Source organism: Danio rerio, chromosome 8 (assembly GCF_052040795.2).
Source record: "Danio rerio strain M-AB ecotype USA chromosome 8, GRCz13ab, whole genome shotgun sequence".
In the NCBI taxonomy this organism is placed as follows: domain Eukaryota; kingdom Metazoa; phylum Chordata; class Actinopteri; order Cypriniformes; family Danionidae; genus Danio; species Danio rerio.
In genome coordinates this window covers 52,811,071-52,830,770 of record NC_141028.1, presented here as the reverse complement: position 1 = coordinate 52,830,770, position 19,700 = coordinate 52,811,071, and the positions used below count along the sequence as shown (strand labels likewise).

The window sequence follows — 19,700 nt, the reverse complement described above, 5'->3', positions numbered from 1 at the left end:
TGGGACACTCTGCGATTCTGTACAATCACCTGTAAGTTACAGTAAACATAAAAAATTAACAGCAAAACCACATTTCAGTCAAAAATACACACACACAGTGCATACAAACACACAAACATAAATATAGCACATGCAAATACAGCAAACACAGACACAAATGCAGCACACACACCGACAGACACATAGAGCATGCACACAGTGACAAATACAGCACACACAACACACACATACAACATGGACACAAATGCAGCACACACACAAACATACAGCACACAATTAAACAAATACATCTCACACACACAGAAACATAAAACACACAGACACAAATGCAACACAAACACACACACACACACAAACATACAGCACACTGACACAAATACAGCAGACACAAATACACCACACACACATACAGCTCACACACTGACAGACACAAATGCAGCACACACAACACACACATCCAACACGGACACAAATGCAACACAAACACACACACACACACAAACATACAGCACACAATTAAACAAATCACACACACACAGCTCATACTGACACGGACACAAATGCAACACACACACACATTTCGACACATACATCATACACACTGACATACAGCACACACGCAAATACAGCACACAAAGACGAACACAAACAGCACAGACTGACACAAGTACAACATACACAAACAATACAGCGCATGCACTCATGTATGAGAATGTTACTAATGGTAACTTAACGATAAATAATCGAGACACTCACTGGTAACGTTAGCTGGCTCATGAGAAGTTTCGGTTGTTGATGTCTCTGATAACAAGTCTTTATCTGACGACATTTGGAAGGACTGTTGTGTAACGTTAGTTGGCGAAGATTCAATTATATATTGAGGGTCACTCGTAGGCCGACATACAAGGATAATATCCACTGAATCATACCACACAAACTTCTCCTTCTCTTCCCCTGAGCTTCTCGTTTTTCTAAGGGAATCTCTGAATTTTAAGTATTGTTGTCGGAGCTTCTTTACCTTCAGGCGGCATTGATCCGGCGTTCGAGTATATCCCTTTGTTTTGAGGTGGTCACAAAATATTTAAAAAATCTCTGCGTTTTTATGCGTGTTTTCCAGTTGCGGTTTTATGTTATCGCCCGCCCATATTTAAATTAGAGCTTCGGTTTCTTCCGATGCTCTATTAAACCCTTTCTGCTCGTCTTGAAATTGTCTTTCGCGACGCGTCGACCGAATTATATGTCATCAACAGCGGTTCACTTCCGTTATTTGGTACGATTGCATTCATACCAGAAGTGTACCGGACCAGAGTTCGCGTGAACCGTACACCAGACCACCTCTTTCAGGCGGACTCGGGTACGGTTCACGGGTGCGCACCTGAGTTCAGAAGACACGTTCACACTAGCTAAACGTACCGTACTATGACGTCAAACAAAACCGGGTGCGGACCAAAAGTCCGGGTGCGGACCTAAGAGTCATGTGATTCAGGTAAGCAGTAATAATGTCCTTTCAGCGATGAAAAATTAGAGGGAACTTGAAACCAGGGTATGATGGGACACGTAGTTCTGCTGGTGATTACAACACAATGGCAGAAAATACATTTTTGGGTGATATACAGAGTTAAATCCACACTTATTTGTTTTTACAATTTGGAAAACTTGACCACTTTCATGTTGGCATGTTCAATTGACACAGTCATGGGTAATTCGCAAAGCAGGTCTTCACTTGTTCCGTGGTACAGCTCCACCAGCAGCCTATACTCCTCATAATTAGATCCGAGGAGGATGAACATTTCATCCTCCTCTGACATTTCAATTATCTCTACCTCGCTTGTCCGTACTTGCCTCTCACACACCTGCAGAGAGAAATTAGAAATCTTTATTAATACAAGTTTATCAATTGTATAATATGCAGTTTAGATAATTTTTAAATATATTTAGTTTATTGATTTTCATACACATTGGTTATAATCTTATCAGAAGCTAATTAAAATGAATAATTATTCATTTTAATTGTCAATTTTCAAATGTTTTAAAGCATCAAAGTTCTGGGTAATTAGAATTTTAAAAAAGAATTTTCATTTTGAAATATATAACCGTTTAATTATAAACAAAGTTAAGTTGCATTACAGCAAAACCTGCCTTTTCCTTCAGTTTTAGAATGAAATATGAAGTTAAAGGGTTTGTTCACTCAAAGGAAATTTTTCTAACTGATTACTCACCCTCAAGTGGTTTTATAGTTTTATAAGTGTTTTTCTCACAAGAGAAGATATTCTGATGAAAGCTGAAATACTGTAACCATTGACCAATCATTGTAGGATAAACAAATACTGTGAAATCAATGGTTACAGTTTTCCTAAAAATATCCTCTTCTGTGTTTAAGAGAAGAAATAGGCTCAAACTGATTTGGAACAAGTGAAGGGTGAATAAACAACTACATTTTCGATTTTAAGTTTTTTTTCTGTGTCATGCCAACTAGCTACAGTGAGCAGAAGCTTGCAATGCTTGTCCTGCTTCAGAGATCTCCTGATTGTTTCTGCACTGACACCGATAAGCACAGCATGAAAAATTTCTAATAAAATCTACAAAATGTGGCACTTGTGTGCAAAGAGCTGTCTAAGACGTAAGTGTAAAACAGTCATGCCTATTCAACAAGCAATTTTACATAGAAAACAACAAAAATATAAGACACTGTTCCATCTCGTGTTCATTTAAGCCAGTGGTGTCCCTTCTCTATGTACACATACACAAGAGTGGTGATTGACTAAGATGTCCACTGCATTAACAACAGATGATGGACCTACTATACTAGCACTTTTTTACTAGAAGAGATTTCAGCAATTTATTTTGTACCATCACAAAAAGCTTTTCAATTCTGTACCTGATTGTGACAAAAAATAAAAAAGAACTATGTATATAGTTTATTCCTTTGTACCGAGTCTGTATGAAACCGTGACTTTGTGTACGTTACACCCCTATTACCAACTAACTTGTTTTACATTAAGTTGTGTACCTTCACTCTGGTGTGTGAGGTCGAGTTAAACTTGCACCTCCCGTTTGGCCAGGAACTTGGCTTGAGGTGGCTGATTTCAATTTGGTCCCCCATTTTTAAATCAGTTAGGGCTTCATCCCGCCACCACGCCACCTCATTAAGTTTTGAACCACTTCGCAGATGTAAACCAAGAATAGGAACATCCCCATCCCTAACGGACATCATACTCTCCACTTGTAACTGTAGAAAGAAAAAGAGAGAGAGAGAGAGAGAGAGAGAGAGAGAGATTTTCAGGTTATTTTCAGACTAGACACAATTAGGATTTACACTGGAAATACTGTTTTATTTTATTTATTTATTTTTTTTTTTGAAAAATGGATTTAATTATTTAGATTAAAAACAAGTCACTCTGGCTTAACATGTGTCAGTGCTGTTATTTTGTCTCAAGATGCACACCAGTAATGTTTTTTTCTGTCCCCATAGGACAGGCTACTGAAATACTTCAATATGACTAAAACCTAATCCTAGCTTAAAAGGATAGTTAACTCAAAAATAAGAACTGACTCACTGTTTAACTGCCTCAAGTGATTCCAAATCTTTGAGTTTGTTTGTTATGTTGAACCCAAGCTGAGTTATTTTGAAGAAATGCTATGCAAGTAAATGGTTACAGGTTTTCAGATTTCTTTAAAAGATCTTCTTTGTGTTTACTTGTATTGCGTCTAATTTATATGATCAAATAATTACTATTTTGTGTTAATGTTCATTTTGAAATAAACAACTGGCTACTCTCTGTATCCAGCAACAAAAATAGACTTGGTGTCTGAACACATTGCCGGATCACAACTGCATGCTGTGTGAAAGCAGTAACATGTTAACATGGGCACAGAAAAAAATATATACGAATTGCAAATGCACTGCAGACAAAATATGCGTGAAACAGGCATTATAAACACTAATAAATAAATAAATAAATAATAAAAGTCTTATTTCCTATTGACACATGGTTTTTCCAGCAAAGTGTTACAAAGTGAATTATAAAGTGGCCACCACCATCAAATTTTAAACCACCTCCACCTTTAAACAAAAAAACAGGTAGGCAGTCAGTCACTGCTTCCGACAGACTCCAAGTAATTCTGAAGCATTGTTCAGCACTAAACTTTTTTTTTTAAATATGACAATGTTTTACTAGATAACAATAAAGGAGTAATGCAAAATGTTTGTTTCAAGTAGCAAAAATTTGATGACAGGAATACCACCTCTGCATCACTTTGAGACAGGAACAACCACGTGACATGCTATTTACTCACCCTTTCAACATATGCACTATGGGATGAGTATCCTCCCTTCTTGTAAAGGTCGCTGTCGTCGCCACTAACTAAAAAAGATGATGGGCAAAGTGCCTCAATTGCCCTTGCACATTCTTCTTCTGTAAATACAACTGGTGCGCTTTTGAACGTAGAACTTGTGGCCCCTAAAAAGATACATTCCTGCCCGTATTTCATTGACAGTGTGTAGTTCTTTACATAGCTCGTGCCCTCCTCGAAGGCTGCTTCCTCTCCACTCTTTGGAGCAAATATAACTTTGGTCCCATCATATAATGCACTCGAGGTTGTGGTTTTGTAAGATGCAACTTTAATTTGGTTGCCTTGAATGAAAGCCGCCGCTCGCTGCACAGTGCTGTTTGAAACACAAAGGAAATGGAGTGGTGGTGGCTGACTGTACGGACTTTTCTCTGACATCTAAAATGTATTGTTCTGAGCTATGCATGAACAACGTTATATGTGGGGAAAATATTTTTTTAATAAATGAACTTGATGTAATTAGATGAAGTGGCTAGTTTACAGTACATGCTTTATCAACAAATCGTCTTTATTTGTTTACATTTTACTTACCGAGTGGAAAACGGCAGTGAACCTTGGGATCGCAACCATAGACTGTAAAAATTAGATTGCGACATACAATGACCCCAACTTCAGTGGATAATTTAAAATTAAAAAGATCAGCTAAAATATTTTTAAACTTAGTACTTGAAATGTAATATTTTTTAAGTAAAAAATATTAAATAAAATGAATGAATAAAAGTTTTATTAGGCATAATTACCCTAAACTGGGCAATCGAATATAATTTCACTTATTAAATGTAAATGATAACATATTTATCAACACCAACTAATCTCCAATAAAAATACATTATGCAGCATTAACCCACCACTTATTGTTGACAGTTGAACTCATCTGAGAACTCACCACTGATGCAGTTTGACCAATAGCAGAACGGCGTTAAACTTACCGTGAAAGGATGTCACGTGGACCAAAGTTTATTCTTACAGTTGTTTTGACCCAGTTTACAGACGCTTTTCATGAACAAAACAAAAATTACATATTTTTTTAAAATAAGAAAACTGCGATAATAGCCCTGCTGAAAAATCCAGCTGAAACCAGCCTAGGCTGGTTTTAGTTGGTTGACCAGCCTGGTTTTAGAGGGGTTTTGGCCATTTCCAGGCTGGTTTCCAGCCATTTCCACCCTAGTCTTAGCTGTTCAGGCTGAAAAATGGTTTTGGCTGGACTCCCAGCTTGGCTAGGCTGGTCAAGCTGGTTTTAGCTGGTCATCTCCCAGCCTGACCAGCTAAGACCAGGCTGGAATTGGCTGGTCGACCAGCTAAAACCAGCCTAGGCTGGTTTAAGCTGGATTATTCAGCAGGGAGCGCTTTCCATTTTTCATCACAGCATTATCTGATATGTCATGAATGAATCATTTAAAGCAGTTCTTCTTAATGAACCAAATGATCCAGTCTGGCAAATTCAACTTTCGGAACAATCAGAGAACCGATGAGCTGTTAATACTGCGCATGCGTAACTTTCGGTTTCGCTTTGTTTTTAAATACTTAATATATAACAAACGGTTGTGTATTTAACAAAAACCAAGCTGTTTACGAGTCATTTAACTCAAGTCCAAGTCAAGTCTCAAGTCATGACAGTCAAGTTGAGTCTTTTTTTTTATTTGTCAAGCAAGTTTAAAGTCCTAAATTTTGCGACTTAAGTCTGACTCAAGTCTAGTCATGTGACTCGAGTCCCTCATCTCTGATAAGTGTATTACATTTCAATGTAATATTATGGTTTGTTTGTTGAGGTTAAGTCGGGCACATAAGCATTACCTGATTACATTGCAAGGCAATATAAAATGCTTTAAAAGACGAGTTTGTTTCCCCACCGAAAGACAATGACTGGGTTGAAATCAAACAAGATTTTTGGCGACTTTGGAACTTTCCAAATTGTTTGGGCTGCGTGGATGGTAAGCATGTGACCGTCAAAGCACCACCAAATGCCGGGAGTGATTTTTACTATTACAAGGGAACACACTCCATTGTGCTCATGGCTGTCTGTGATGCCTAGTACCAATTCACAATAGTAGACATTAGTGCATATGGGCGTGAAAGTGATTGTCCACTGCCTCCTCCTGAAAATTTTCCCAGCACAGAAACTAAAGTACCCCATGTGTTCCTAGGCGATGCTGCATTTCCTTTACATGTGAACTTGGTCCGACCTTATCCAGGTGAGAACACTGGCCTGTGTGGGACATTATATCTTTCTCACACGCACTGATGCTGCATCCTCTCCGGCAAGCAAGTACATTCCACCGAACTTTCCATACAACACCACAGCTTCTGGAGAACAAGTTCCAGGTGAATGGAGACGGCTTGTCTATGGAGACAACAACCTGCTTGAACCTGGAAGGCTTTTTTTCAACTGGCCGGGCATTCAGACCTGCACTTGCTGTGCGAAATGACTTCAAGTCATTGTTCCTGACACCACAGGGTAGTGTACCATGGCAAGATGTGGTTATCCGGCCAGGGTGCTTGCAGTGAAAAGACAATTTTCAGTGACTCTGTGACTTTTTTTTGTTTTTGTTTTTTTGTTTAAGTGTGATGTATTCATGGTTGAAAAAATGATTGTTTAACATAAGACACTTAACTTTCTACTATACAAACTTTTGTACTTTTTAAAAAGTTTTTTAATTCACTGTTCTTTCAGTTAAATGTACAATTTACTCACTATCAACTCAAACTTTTGATACAGCTATGTAGTTTACCCTGAACATGTAAATAACACATACAAAAAAACAAAGTACTGCTTTTAAAAACTCATTTTGTGCCAATACAAAAAGAAACATCTACAGTATTTTGCATATGGCCGATAGCAGTAACTGTCACAATCACCAGTGATCTCTAACCACCAAAGGTCGCTGGAAAACATTCTCACTCGAACAAACTACAAATCCGCCAGTTCATGGACTACAACTTCAAACATGGGCTGCGTCCGAAACCGCATACTTCCATACTATATAGTACGCCAAAATCTTTATGCGAGCCGAGTAGTATGTCCGAATACATAGAATTCGAAAATCAGTATGCGAGAAGTACCCGGATGACTTACTACTTCCGGCGAAATTCTGGAGTGCGCATCTCATACACGCTGCGCTATCCCATGATGCCCCGCGAGCGAATTCATGAATGGGAGTGAAGCGACGCAAATTACGCAGGTAGGTCGCGTGACTATGACAAAATGGCGGATGTAGTACATCCGAATTCCATTCATACTTTCACATTCATACTGTATAGAACATACTTTTCTAACAGCCGAGCAGTATGTTTAAATTCAAATACAGTACCTACTGAGTAGTAGGCGGTTTCAGACGCAGCCATGCACTTCGCCCACACACATGCTTCCTCATTTAGACTGATTACACTAGCACCACCTGTGGATTGTCAAAGACTGATTACACACACTATTTAAGCACACACACTCACTCTCATTGTCGAGTCTTGTTATCTGTAAAGTAGCACTACAATGTGGTTTCCTAGTCTTGGTTTCCTGTGTTTTGACCTTAGCCTTGTTAGCCTTTTTGTCCCTGTTTGCAGCCTGCCTTTTGAACTCCCGCCTGATACTTTTGACTAAGATTCTGGACTTCCTTTATACATCTATTTGCACCTGTGTTGACCTGTGTATTTCTTGCCTGACTCAGAATAAACCTGCACATGGATCCTACTTCAGATGTCTCTGTAACTTCCCGTGTTACAGTAACTATATGTATAATAATATTTTTGTTTTGTAAATACAAAGAAGTTGCAAGGCACATCCCAATGATAAAGCAAATGTATTAAAAAATTTGGAGCTTTTATTACATGGTATATAGTACTTTTGTTATTTCACATGATATTATTTTGAACTACTAAATAGTCTATACAAGTCACTCGATTAAACTGTTTAATTGAATTTACAATTAACGACTATAAATGGATGGAAACCACTTGTGAAGCACAAAGTACAGAAACTGTTACCTAATACATAATTTTTACAAGGGAAGCAACGCTGATATTATTTCAAGCTTAACGTTCTTTCAAGCTTAACGTTCTTAACAAATGTATTCTAGTACAAAACAATCACAAAACCTTACCATTTCAACTACAGATCGAGCATGGAAATGTATAAGCGAATAATATAAAATACTGTTTAATGAGAGTATTCAATTACATTTCTCCAAGGTGTACAAAACACTAAGTAATATTTGAGTGTGTGTAAGTATTTGACTGTGTTTTATTAACTATGTGTGTGACATAATGCACACTAATATACAAAAATGTCTGGCTGGCAATTCAAAATAGAAAAAAAAACACTCTCTAACCTTGCCAGATTACAAAGACACAAGCACAAGAATACTGACTTGTTTATAGCCCATTCCACAATTAACATAACTGTCTGGCTAGTTTTTGTCCTATACTCATGCAAAAAAGGCATTAATGGCCCAACATTCCTGGCCATTATCACCTATAAAAAATGCATAGATGGTGGTAACTTGTGACATTAGTAGTTAAGAAATGCAATCCAAACTGTTTTTCTTGGTGTGGTAGGTAAAGGGTATATTAAAATTTGTAAACTGTCAGTGTTAAACCTGGCAATGTTGAAAAATATTAAACAATACGTATGTAATTGTGTATTACCAATTTGCCAACACTTATTAAACTTGCAAGTAATGTTAGTGAGATGACATTTAAAAAAAAAAAAGTTAAAAATACAGTCTACGTAAGAATCAAATGTTGTTCGTTTTCAAACAATACAACTAAAATGGCTACAGCAATGAACAGCAACAAACAAATGTAATAAAAATTCTTAAAATATGCATATAAACATCCCACATAGCAAAATTTCTCTGGCCCAGCTCTGGCCCACACAATCAGGTTTTGCTTGGCCCACATGCTGCAGTGAATTACGGTACATGACTGGACCAAATCTGGCTTCCAGACAAGAGCCAAACACAGACCATATCTGGGCCAAGTCTCAGCCAAGTTAATAACTCATAACTGGGCCTGAACTGGGCCAGATAGGTTGGTGTGTCACGATTGCAATGAAATCGATAAACCCATGGAGTGATGTGCTTTAGGCACACTATGGGCACGCTTTTTCTCAAAGTGACCTGATTGGTAGAATTTTTTTCTTTACTCAAAAATGATTTTAGTGTATTTTGAACGTGGGTCAAGACTGGCCAAACTCACATGGCCCACTTCTCAAATTTTAAATCTGGGCCAAATACTACGTTTTTATCTGGCCCAAATCTTGTGGGCCGCCTTAAAAACGGTGCCACCTCTGCCAAACCCGGGCCATGTTTGGCCCACATGCTGTATGTCAGTGCCGGATGAATGCCTGCTGTGCCAGCTTTTTGCCAAATCTGGGCCAGAATTCTTTGCTACTTGGGATGTAGTTATGTAATAAAATATTTATAGAAAAGTGAAACAAAAAACCCAGTCTAGTTTTATTTGTCACCACAACCAGCTTAGCTAGCTTTCTGTTTCTTAAGCGCATCAAAAAGGACTCGAAGCTGGAACTTTACAAGAGGTTTCTCTTCAGGCCAAACTTGAGATAACATATCTACTATACATGCACCGAATCTGCTGTTCTCATTGAGGAGAACATACTCTGTGTTCCTTTTTCGTATGGAGACTGGATGAAACGATAAAAATAACCGACATGTTTCTTGACGACTCGGAACATGGAGATGACTCGCATGTTGGAGCTGAAGGTAGTGTTAGAGAAATGTTATATTCAAGTAAAGCCGGGGGGACAGGAAGTGGTAAAGCGAAGTCAGGAACTGGTGAAGGCACTCTTGAGGTGGCTGAAGATGATGTAAATGTTTCAGGGTTTCCGCTTTCCAGCTTTTGACTGGGGACCACACAACCTTTCTCCTAAAACAATAATATTACAAAAAGTTATATTACATTTAAAATACATCAAACAACTACATTCGTTTTTTTTTTTACCAATTTTTTAGTAATCTATATTTGAAAAGACTACTTGTTGTGGCTTTATTACTCTTTATCTCGATTGTTTGCAAATGCATCACAGCTTCAAAAGCTCAACAAATCATATATTTAAATTTATCATATCTGGAATTGTGTTTTACAATGAAATCGGCGAGTAGGTAAAAGAACAAAAGGCATGATGCCTTTAATGATAACAATTATTAAAAAGTACCAAATGCTTAAAATATTAGTCTGAATACCTCAGTTTTTCAAAAGCAATAATTGATATTTTCTATTTTCCAAGGAGAAATTAAAAAAAGCTTTGGTTACTGTTTATCACGATTATTTGCAAATGGATCACACCTTTGAAACTACAGCAAACTTGTATCACAAAAGTAAAAACAAACACTCACCTCTGTCTATTTTTGAGTCCGTTTCTCAGTGTTTCACATACTACGATAACCAGCCAAGTTTGGTCAGAAATGGAGGAACGTATTTTAAACCACCTGGATCTCCACTTCTGCATTGGCCTCTCCGTTTTGCTTTTACAAACTTGTCCCTCAGGTTTTTCCAGACTTTCTTGCATAAACTGTCCTCCTTTCCCATGGCCGACACAATTTCTTACCAAGAATTATTGGCCATCTGGGTATCTCGATGATCACGCATCAATGGATCATAAAGATGGTTGTACAGGCAACAGCTCCTCAAAATCATTCATGATGACTATGCAGGTGAATGCGGCGCTGCGCAAACTGCTTGAGTATAAAAAAAAATACTGTGCTCATCGCCAGCCGAAATGATGTCACGTGCACCCAATGCGAACTTCCGCTAACACCGCGAAGACGTCACATTCGCCGTGCGCACTCAAGCAAACTAGCGAACGCTTCAAGCCTGGGTTATACTTCTGCATCAATTGATCGGCGTGACCCACAGTGCATGGAACGCATGTAGCTGTGTATTCATACTTCTGCGCGCTGTTTCTTTTGCCCTGTAATAACACTTCCGAAATGCTAGCTGGCAGTGTGGTGTTTGTTTCTTTGTGGCGAGTTTCTTTACGGGTGTTTTACTTTTTCTGAACGCTTCCTTAATGTACAAGTGGTTCAAACTTGCTCATTTTGAGATAGGAACCAGTGGATGTGCAACAACTTTAACCATAAGGTAAACACAAAACAAACAGTCTCCATCTGGAACTCCTTGTAAACACTCGACACTTGCAAACAGTCGCTCCAACGGACTCACACGGCTCTCGGTCCCACCCACACTCGTCAGCGCTTCTAAGCCGACCAATCACAGAGCTTGTGCTACGCGTCTCCATGCCTGAGAAAACAGTTTATTATTTCTAATGTCAGTAATTTTGGACTGGACAGAAATTAGCCGTTAGAGTCCCACATTTCTGACACTCCACTCAAGAGATATTCTCCAGCTACAAAGGCACCACAACATTTAAAGCAGGGGCATAGATTTAGCATGGACCGAGAAGATGCATCCTCACTAATATCTATGAACTATTGAAATGTCTCCAGCAATACTTTACTTCACTTTTTAAAAAGTCATGCTGTCAATATTAACCTAGATATGCAGAAAGGGTTATATCACATTCTCTCCTCGAGTCGCACTGCCCCCCCAAACACATATGAACACTGTGATTGGTTGTGCCCTTCCCTGCTGTCACGTAGGATGCTATGTTCAGATACAAGCAGCAAGCACCAAATTTTGCTGGTGAATTTCCCATGCAAGAATAAGGGATGTTGTAACGAGGAGACTGTCACGGAGGGATCCATTATGCAGTATTTATTAGTCAAGCTTTCACTCAAACACACAATATGCACTAAAGTGCAAACACACATCCACAATAGTCTATGAAGTATCAAGACTGGTGATGAACAGACACAGAGGGGTTTACCAGGCATTGGTCGAGGGCAGGCTGTGAGTGTCAGAGTCCATGTATCAGGCGTGGGTCGTGGGTCGTGGGCAGGCAGCGAGCATCAGAGTCCGTGTATCAAGCGTGGATCGTGGGCAGGCAGAGAGTATCAGAGTCCGTAAATCAGGCGTGGGTCGTGGGCAGGCAGAAGGCGAAGCAGAGTCAGAAACAGGCTGGAGTAATGCACGAAGAATCAGGCAGGGAATAACGCTCAGAAATGCTGGCCGGGGCTAAACAGGATAACTAGGAATGCAAAGCTAGGGTCTAAACACGGATAATCAAGACAGGGAGAAACGCTTCGTAATGTCACACTGGGAAAACAAGACTCGGCAAACTGGAAGCGTGAATGAGTGGCTTATGAATGTAATGAAATCAGTCTGTGAACAAGGCTCAGCTGGTGATGCAATCAGGATAGATGAATGAACAGACGTGTGTGTTTGGGAGCAGTGCATGTATGAATGTGTAGTCCTGGGAAAAGCGGAAATGTAGTTTAGAGAGTTCGTGTGAAAACCAGCGATCTTCTGGGAAGCAATCGCTGGTTGTTGAACGTGGAGATGAGGTGATTGAGAACAAAGGCTTCACAATTGAGGTTATGATCACTAAAGTTGGGGCTACACTGATAACTCCACCATTCAAGTGTGACCGGCAGTTCAGCAAGACAGTCTGTCAAAAAACACAAAGCATTGCATGGCTCAGAATTCTGGTGCATAGAGTTATACTAAGAGAACCACATCTTTGATTCTGTTGTAGCACTCAGCTCGCACAAACAATTGACCAAATCTGGCATAACTGCTGCTTTATGGTAAATTACCAGGGACCAATGTAAAATGAGCTACATTACTGCAATAACTCCTGGGGCCTGTACCTCGAAGCTAGATTATCTGGCTACACAGTTAATTTTCAGTTTAGTTTGCACCAACTCTTAGTTCAAGAGTTCACACTTAGCTGATGATTAATTATAAAGCTTGTTTGGCAAGAGAGCCCTGAGCTCATGAGATCCTCGAGCCCAGGGCTCCCTCCCGTTGCAAAGCGGGAGGGGAGTTTGAGCTCAGGTAGATCTCGAGAACTCCCCTGCTGTAGCAAGTGAATGCTCTTGAAACTAATTACTAACTAGAAGCGTGTCTATGTTGACAATTTGGATTGTTCAATTGACTTAATTGCATGTTTTTAGGCGGAGGGAGGAAACCAAGGAACCCGGGGGAAATCCATGTGAGCACGGGGAGAAGTGCAAAACTCCGCACAGAAATGTCTGCTAGTTTTGGTAAAGCCAGGAACCAGAGACATTCTTGCTATGAGGCGACAGTGCTAGGCACTGGGCCACCGTGTCACCCGTCTAAGAAGGAGGCATAGGGGAGGAAGGGGGGACTCTTCAAAACGAAGATAGCAATGGAATAAACCCCAGGGTATTTATAGTAGTTTAGGAGTCATCTGATTGGATCGTAGTGAATTAGATAATGCGGGTCAGCTGCTAGCAATCATAAGCACGTGATCCTCTCGAAATTTGTTTATACATAAACTTCACTTAAAGCCAACCTCTACATGATCCGCATTATCGGACAGATTTAGACAGAACTTCAGCTTGTAGACAGAACTGAATTTCCATACACTTAACCACCGATATATGTGGAATATTTGCAGACTTCCTTTTCCTTTTGCCTCCAGAATACAAAGATGTGAAGCATCTTAGATAAAGCATAGACAGTAATTTATAAGTGAACATCTAAGTATCAAAAGGACCCTTTTTTAATCAAAATGTCCTTACTGCAGTCTGTAACTACAATAACTGGACCAGATCCACAACGTAGTGCACCTTCTACCGCCCAGCGAAGTAACCCCCAAGCTACTGTGATGGTTGGGTTTAGGGGAGGTGTAGATGATCGTCCATTATGTAGTTGACCTGGTCCAGTATGTAATTAAGCTGCGGGCTGCAGCGAGGACTGTCTCTTTATAATAATCATAAATCACCTAATATAGAAAACTGTCCTATTATGAATGTAACAGTTACTTTGAATATGAAAAAAACATTAAGCAAGTTTTATTATTTTGCAAATAAATTAAATAAATTAAAGTAACAATTATTGTTTTTTATGATCCAATTTTTGTGTATTTATGAAGTGAGAAATTATAAAAAAAAAATAAATAAATAAAAAGTGACCCTCTGTACTTAATTTTTATTTTGCTAAAATGAAGCAGTCCTGCTGTACCAACCACTTACCTTTGCATCTCCTGCTGCACTGTGGCTGGTCTGACAGGTCGACTGTTGGTGAGTTTTTTCCCTTTCATTTCTAATGCAGTCCATGAGCACTCGAGCTGCAGACTCAATGTTTGTGTTTTGTTAATTTTGAGAAAAATTGAACATTTAACATATATGGAAAGTGGAAGTCCTGAAAGCAATGCCAAAAAGGAAACCTGTATTGAGTTGAGGGTTCATCAATCCTTTATGAAAAATATTATTTATTTTATAAATATAAATTTTAAGCTATCAAGGCAGTTTTGGGTGTAATCCATTACTAAGGAAAGTTATATTATATATATTTTTAAATGACTACACCCAGCCCTGCATTCTCTATTTACAATTACATTCTCTACTTTTACTTGAAGATTTATATCTTACTGTATTTTTATATTATACAATTATTATACTACACATTTTATTACACTGCACTTCTTTGCTTTTTTACAGTGGTAACTGAACTACAATTTTTGAACATTAGCAATTTGAAAAAAAACAAACAAACATTAGGATATCGTGTATGATAATAAAACAATAGGGGATATTTAAGGTCTGACATTAAAACACGTTTTTCAAACTGTGTATTCTAAAAGCCCGTGCACACCGAGATGTTTTTTTGCTCGTGTTTTCCGTCGCTGTTTAGCGCTTCGTGACTAAATGAAGGGTGTCAAAGTGATCGTGCACGCCATGCGCAAAATCGTCATAAAAAAACGCTTGTTTTTTGTTTAGATGCACCGCATCAAAGCCTTCTCCACCAATCAGATTGGCACTTTTGTTCACGTGCACAGAGCTGCTGAAGTAACAGTAAAAAGCACTTGGTGGCGCTCAAGCGCAAGACTGTCAATGCCTAGAGGCTATATGAATGTTGTGCTGCTTATTGCACTTTGAACAATTATCATTTCTTCATCTCTAGTGCTGCTACTTCAACCATCCATGCTTGTTCGAGTCACCAGTAACTTTAACAACAAGCATGTAAACTTCTCTCTTCCTCTGCATAATACAGGGTGTCAGAGGCTGAAAATAATGTACAGAATCACATTGTTAATGATAACACTGTCATAGACAAATGGCCAGAATGTTTGACTAGTGGTATGAACATTACACACACCATATCACAGATTATAACATAATAAACATCATTAGCTTTATAAATCATTGACTTTTACCTGTACTTTTTATTAAGTTTCTTCTTTTTTCAATTGTTTTTTGGGGGAATGGCAGTGTTGTTGTTTTTTGCTTGTGGTATATTGTTGATATCACCTAAAAATCAATTTTATTCAATGTAATTATGTGTAATTTTCCCAGAGATGGGTTGCGGCTGGAAGGGCATCCGCTGCGTAAAAACTTGCTGGATAAGTTGGTGGTTCATTCCACTGTGGCGACCCCGGATTAATAAAGGGACTAAGCCGACAAGAAAATGATGAATTGTGTGTAATTAAATTATTTTTTTTACCTGGAAAAATGAAAAGTAAATTAATATACGTACTGTCTTCAATATCGGTGATGTCACTATCTGACTCTAAAAGCTGTAAAGGTGGTCTCTTCAGCCTGGGCTGCATTTTTCCAGAGATGGAAGCATCAGAAAGTTCAGGGCATGACGTATTTTGAGCTTTTATCATGAGCTTTTGTGCTGTAATGTAGTCAACTAAAGAAAAAAAACATTATTGGGAACAAAAAGTAAAACATTTATGAAGCATAATGAAAAAAAATGATTGTGTAAAATGATCATTGTAAAAATGATTGATAATAACTGAAAATGGATAAGAATCCAAATTTCAGCTATTAGTTTTACTGCCTTTATCTCTGATCCACATTAATATAAAACAGACAATACAATTTATTGACATTCCTGATGATTTGAAAATTCTATGGACTTGCAATCTGATCCATCTGATTTTATCAGGTAAGGACATTTTTCTATATTTTTTCTATATTTACAGACCACTGCAAACATCACACCAGTAATGTGCAAGATTTGTATTGTTATTTTTATCTTTTTGTGTGCAAGTTGAAAATATTCAAACAATTCCATACAGTCATTTTTCTAATAACTTGCAATCCTGCTGTTTATCTGTTTTGGTATTTACTTTTCAAGAAAAACAAGATGTGCATGGCATGTGTGTTTACAATTATAAACATTATATTTTCCACATTATGGACATACTGCGTTTTAGGTAACATAATTGCATTTAATACGGTAGTACATAGAGTAGAGTAGTATACTCCTTACCTCATCTAATTCTTCTTACCATACATCCGGAATTACAGCAACGCTGTGGTCTGAGGTAAATTCAACAACTGAAAACATGCTGAAAGACAAGTTACATGAGTCATTTGAAAACAACACTGAGTGGTTAAACAATAGAGTTTAATGCAACTTACACATAATTAAAATCCAGAAATTATCAATAGGAGAATTTGCTGAAGGTGTGTAGTCATGATTGTGAAGGAGAGCTCTTTAGTCATGATTGTGAAGGAGAACTGTTTAGTCATGTTTGTGAAGGAGAGTCAGGTAGACCACCCTTTGCTCCTGGTCAATCTTTATTGCTCTTTTTTACTCTGACTCACTTTTTCTTTTGGGATCATTTGTTGAAGAGTGTTCTTTTGACAAACATATGCTCCAATTATTGATGATTCACAAGGCATCGTAAACAGGGGAGATGGATGGAGAAAAAATCTACACGGGTATTCATCCTTATTTTTATCAATGACCTCACAACATTTGCCATCTTCTAAAATAATGCAATTGTCTGGTTGTCTAAAAGAAAAGTGACAGTGCCTCTTTGAACACTTTGTAAAGTTGTATCATCTTGGACTTCTTTCATCCATTTCACAATTTGCACAAGAGGGCTCTTTCCTGAGTGCACCATTGTCTTCAACTTCTGCGTCTGATTCTCAAACGGAAAAGCACTGCATTCATCCTGACAACCATAAGTCTTTGCATCATATGCAAGGTGAAACATTGAATGCACATTGTACACCAAGAATAATGGTCCATAAAGCTCTCTGCCCCTAGCTACAAAGTACTGTAGCAATTTGTGTGCATATGAAACATGTTGACTGACCAAGGAGGGGCATAGTAAGATGGAAATAGCAACACTAAATGTCAGGAAGTGTTCATACAGGTCTTGCCGCAGAATTCCTGATAAAACCCATATTCCAGTGTAAACTAGGAACTGTCTAAGCTCTGTTGCTTTCCATCTTTCCAGGTGTCTCAAACTTTGTGGTTTTCGAGCAAAACATGAAGGAATCATACCTGTCAACCCTCCCGTTTTTCCCGGGATTCTCCCGTATTTTATTGTTCTATCCCACTATCATCCCTTTAAGGTATTTTCCCGTATTTTCAGTCTTTCTCTGAACAGCCGAGCCTCCCTATACACAACCCATACCGCCGAACCACCAGGGGTCACCCCTTGCTCTAAAACGTGAGTCTTCTGTGCTTTTGGTTTGTTTAGGAATGAAAACACTTATAAATAAATATTAAAAACGGCGCGATTCCATTTCCTCTTGATTACAGGTGCCGTGGCCCATACGATCCCCAAAACAATCATATAATGGTGCATGACTGTCAGCTGACGTGCTCCATAATGATAAACAGATGCTGTTTCCCAAACGGATTCTGTACACGCGATTTGAAGCGTAGAGAAAGTCTGGCTTTTGGGTGCGTGTTTAAACAGACATATACATATAATTAATTATTATAACATATACAGATTTCGATCTTGGTGTGTTTTTTTTCAAAACACAACTAATTTCCTGTTAAATGAGCATAAAAAGTTAGGAAAGCAGTCAAATGCTTTCTTTATAACGTTAGTGTGTGCATTTTTAAAGTACACCTCTTATTTAATGTAATAAAAAAAATCTTAATAAATAAGAGATTCATTCGTTGCTCTTTAATCAGAATGTGTAAGTTATACAGTGGAGAAACGGCTAATGAGATTTGATAGCTTGATTCTATTTCGTTTTAATAGCTATTAATTTTAATAAGCTGAACTGTTTGCTAATGTATTTGCTGCTAATGTATATATTTATTTTAATAATTTTAAAACATATTACTGACCATTTAACTTTTTATATACAATGAAACAGCTCCAAATTACAATTTAGCAATTTGGGGATTTTTTTTAAGGGAGGGAGGGTGGATGCCTTATTAGGGTGGGCATAGCCTAATGTTGACAGGTATGCCAACGGTCTGTTAAAATTTAAACTGGTTCAGTGGTGATGAGTAATTACAATGTTGTACATAGGTCGTCCACACCACCTAAGCACAACCTAAAGCACCGCTCTCATGTGATGTTTAAATGGCAACATTATGACATCGTTGTAACAACCTTCAGCAACAACGTTAAATCCTCAACCTTTTTGCAAGGTTGGTGCAACATTGTAGGAAGGTCGCTACGTTGAGGCAACGTTGTGTGTTTGTTGGGTAGGTAATTACATTGCTTCATCCAGACTCTTACAAGATATTATTTGTTACTATAAAGGTAAAACTGATAAAATATCAGAGAACTACATTATTAACTTTTTATTTTGCATGGAAAAATTTTATTCACAAGCATAAATTCTCCAATTCTCAGCCTTCTTTTTCACATTTTTTAATTGAAATAGTATTTATTAAATCTCTTTAACTGGTTAAAAACAAGAAAGGCAATTGATTCTTGGATTATTATGATTATTATTTTGAAAATATCACTGATACAGAAGTCCTTCTTTCCTCTTGCTGTATTTGTGTTATTTATGTATCTCTGTTTAATTTTTTACTTTTTTCTTTTTTTGTTTCTCTATCTTTTTTTAAATTTATTTATGTGTTTATAATATTATTTAACCTGGTCTGGTATTATCATTATTACTATCATTGTCTTTTTGAGTAAGATTGAATTTTGTATGTTTGTTACTAAAGTTAATTAATATATTTTTTTTTATTGACTTCAATAACAAACATAAAAAATTCAATTTTACACAAAAAACACAATGATAATAACAGATAACGATAAATAATATAAACATTAAAAATTTAATAAAAAGAGAAACAAAAGAGAGAAAAGAAAGAAAAAAAAGAAAATAAGTTTAAACATATACATACATAACACAAATACAGCAAGAGGAAAGAAGGATTTATGTATCCGTGATATTTCCAAAATATTTATCATAAAAAACTAACAATCTATCACTTTTCTTATTATTAACTAGTCTAAGAGATTTAATAAAAACATCAATTTCTATTAAAAAATGTGTAAAAGAAGGCTGCGAACTGGAGAATTT

General features: G+C 37.6%; 1 long non-coding RNA gene across 1 annotated transcript; it reads left to right on the top strand.

Moving 5' to 3' along the window:
• Positions 1-4,208: 4,208 nt before the first annotated feature.
• LOC147835793 (uncharacterized) lies at positions 4,209-8,035 on the top strand. Its single transcript, XR_015498575.1, has 2 exons — positions 4,209-6,616; positions 6,683-8,035. It is a non-coding gene; the product is annotated as an uncharacterized LOC147835793 (long non-coding RNA).
• The last annotated feature ends 11,665 nt before the right edge of the window (positions 8,036-19,700 follow it).